Source organism: Lontra canadensis, unplaced genomic scaffold (assembly GCF_010015895.1).
Source record: "Lontra canadensis isolate GAN:19392208 unplaced genomic scaffold, GSC_riverotter_1.0 scaffold77, whole genome shotgun sequence".
In the NCBI taxonomy this organism is placed as follows: domain Eukaryota; kingdom Metazoa; phylum Chordata; class Mammalia; order Carnivora; family Mustelidae; genus Lontra; species Lontra canadensis.
In genome coordinates, this window is record NW_022631071.1 from 6,192,276 (window position 1) to 6,195,770 (window position 3,495).

The following is a 3,495-nucleotide window of genomic DNA, read 5'->3' on the forward strand; positions in this document are numbered from 1 at the left end:
AATTACTACTAAACACTTAATGATGGAAGTATAAGCAACATAGATTTACATTTTATTGTAAAGTTTTTTTTTAACATAAATCTCTGTAAATTTCCATTTAACATATATTTGGACTATGAGTGACTTAGAAGTTTATAAGAAAGAGGAATGAGAGAGGATAAATGACTTGGCTAGGATAAATTGAAACAAAAATAACCCATCAATAATAGTTGATGTCTTCTTAAATTCCTGAATATGCTTTCTGAATTTATCATGAACTTGACTCAACTGCTTGTTAATCTTTAAGAGTACTAATTACTTGGGCTTTTCTGTGCTGCCTTTTTTGACTTTTCACTCATATATTCTATCTCTTTCTTTCTTTCTTTCTTTCTCTCAGAAATGCTTCACAAATTTGGTGTCATCCTTGTGCAGGAACCATGCTAATCTTCTCTGTAACATTCTAATTTTAGTATATACACTGCCAAAGCAAGCACTCATATATTCTGTTTTCTTTTGCAAATGCATTTTTGAAACTTTCTGATCAAACTCCTGATTTATTAACACATGTGTAAACTTAGTTTTATCCCATCTAAAGTAGCAACTAAGAAACTACTCTTCGGAAATCACTGTAATGAGTACTTTGCATATTATGGAATAGATCCTCTTGTTTGTGTACAGACTGTGCTGATCATACAAGGCTCAACCCATTCTATTTCCTTCTATATTCTTCTATTTCAGAGGTTAGCGCCTATCCACATTTCCTCGCTTGGAGCTTACAAGATAGAAATCCCTTGAGTCCTTCCACCCTGTGTTTGCTTCCTTTAACTCTTGGCAGCTCCAGTTCTTTTTCTGGTAGCTTTTGGGGAAACATCTTTTTTAAATTCCCTGACAGGCCCTGAGATAATTCTGGGAAGCTTTACTAACTTGCCCTTCTAAACCTCTACTGCTTTCTTTCCTCTGCAGATATTTAGCTGTGCTTTTCATAACTATAAATGTATTTCAGATGAACCACAGTAGTTTAAGTTACTGTAGCCTTTCTCATGCTAAGGTTCCAAACAATTTTTAATAGCTAGCTCCTAAGGAGGCTGGCAAAAAGCCTTGATTGCTAGTTCTGTGCTAAACTGCTTTTCACAATGGGGCATTCTATGATATTTGATATAGTCTTTAAAACAAATTATTTCTACCTTATATTATTACTTCTTGTAATATACTCATTCTCAGCTTTAAAAAGATTCCATATCTGTACTTTCATAAATGGGCTTGCTTTTATTTAAAACTCTCGAGAGAAGTTAGAGGTTTCTAAGATAATAAGGATGTTATGATGGAAAAACAGGTAAAAGTAGTATCAGTAAGGTCAAGTGAATTGATAAATATAGTAAATTGTACTTTCTGGAAACATTATCTCTATAAAGGTGAAAGTTTGTTTCCCAGGCTGCTATTTGTAATTAGGTAGAAGCAATGCTACTTGGGTAAAATTTGAGCAGATACTTAGATGTTTTCGGTGTGTTCCCAGTGTCCTAGGATCAGGGGCCAGCTCAGCAGTCTGGTGTGAGGTGACAAAGCTGGGCTCAGAATCTCACAAATAAATCCACAGTGCAGTGAATCCAATACCAGATAATGGAGAATACTTCACATGTGTGATAAGTGGAATGCCACGTTAATGAGGAAGTCATTGAAAAGAGAATCTGAATTATAATTGTTGATGGTTGTTTTATAAGTCACATTGATCTGCTAGTATCATGTCCAATTATTTCTCACGTGGTTATCAAATAAAATTTTTTAACATTCTAACAGGAGAACTAAGCTGTATTTTACTGTTTTATAACTTACAATTTGTCAACTAAGTTTTGTTGGGGGATTTATTATAAAGTTATTTAGATAATAAATAATAACACAATAAATTGAGTAATTCAATGAAAAACATGGAATCTCAATGTTTTTTGTTTACATGAGTTATATGAGTTATAAATATATGTTATGTAAATGAGTTACATCCCTCATTTTAAAATATATTCCAATAGATCTCTGATTTTTAAAAAAAAATCTTTTAAAATAAATAAATAAATAAATAAATCTTAATAAACTAAAAATGGAAAATAATTCAATAATATGATAAATGCCAACACAATATTTAACAGTAAAACATTAGAACATTATTTCCTAAATGTCCTCATATTAACATATTCATTCTATAGTGTATTAATAGGTTTATGATAATAAAGGGTTTCATAGTTAAATAATTTAGGAAATGCTGGGTTAAAGGTTTTCTTTTAATGCAGGACTACTCAGAACCTTTAATATGTTAATATTCACTGTTATTGTCTAAGATAAGTAAATAATTTGGTTGTATCACAAAGGTATTTGAGCACAGAAATTTTTTTCTATAGCAGCTCCAGCAAGAAGGGCCCTCAGGACTGTTAATTGGAAAACACTGACACAACTTTCAGCAGACATGTATCAGTACGTACTAACTTTCTATCAGCGGTTACTCTTGTCTAACTCACCACAGAGAGGTGTCATGTTAGTGATAAAGTTAGATGTTATTATGCATTAGATTTAGCTGGAGATGTTTATCAAAATTCAGATTCCTAAACTCTACTTTCATTTAGCAGATATAGTCTGAGTTTCAGTAATCTACATTTTACCAAACATCAAGTGAGTTTTCTGTTGTAGGTGTCTATAGTGTATACTTTGAGGGGCACCATATTACAAAGCTTGGGTCAATTAATAAATAAGAAAAGATGAATGTATTCATTATATAATCTGGTAACTTGAGGTTTTGTTTAAAATTTAATTTAATTTAATTTTTTTCAGTGTTCTAAAATTCATTGTTTATGCACCACACCCAGTGCTCCATGCAATACGTGCCCTCCTTAATACCCATCACCAGGCTCACCCAACACCCCACCCCCCTCCACTCCAAAACCTTTGGTTTGTTTCTCAGAGTTCACAGACTCTCATGGTTTGTCTCCCCCTCCGACTTCTCCCCACTCACTTCTCTCCATCTCCAATGTCTTCTGTGTTATTCCTTATGCTTCACAAGTAAGTGAAACCATATGATAATTGACTCTCTGTTTGACTTATTTTGCTCAGCATAATCTCTTCCAGTCCTGTCCATGTTGATACAAAACTCGAGGTTTAATGATATTGCGTTTTGTGTTGGTCTCAACCCATCAGTAATGAATGTTGTGGTTGGATTAGCCTTTGTGGTTTTATTATGATTGCAAGATTACTTCAGCAATAACCATCAGGAAACTTTGAAAAAATAGTGGTTTATTACTTACTGGAAGATTACGCAGCACATCTGGACCCACACAACAAAGTCACAGGTAGAGAAAGAGAGCACGTTGGGCTGAAGTTTCTGCTTTTATTGGGGTTGAGGGTGTGGGCCAAGGGTTTCACGGGATCAATTCTTTATTGGCAGATTGAAAACATAAGATTAGGAAAAAAACACGGAAAGAGAAAAAGTAAGTGGCTCACGTGGTATTATCACAATCAACCAAGATCTCATAAAAT

The 3,495-nt window shown here is 33.5% G+C and overlaps 1 pseudogene; it reads right to left on the reverse strand.

Moving 5' to 3' along the window:
* Positions 1-374: 374 nt before the first annotated feature.
* Positions 375-471, reverse strand: LOC116881810 (annotated as a pseudogene).
* Between the last annotated feature and the right edge of the window lie 3,024 nt (positions 472-3,495).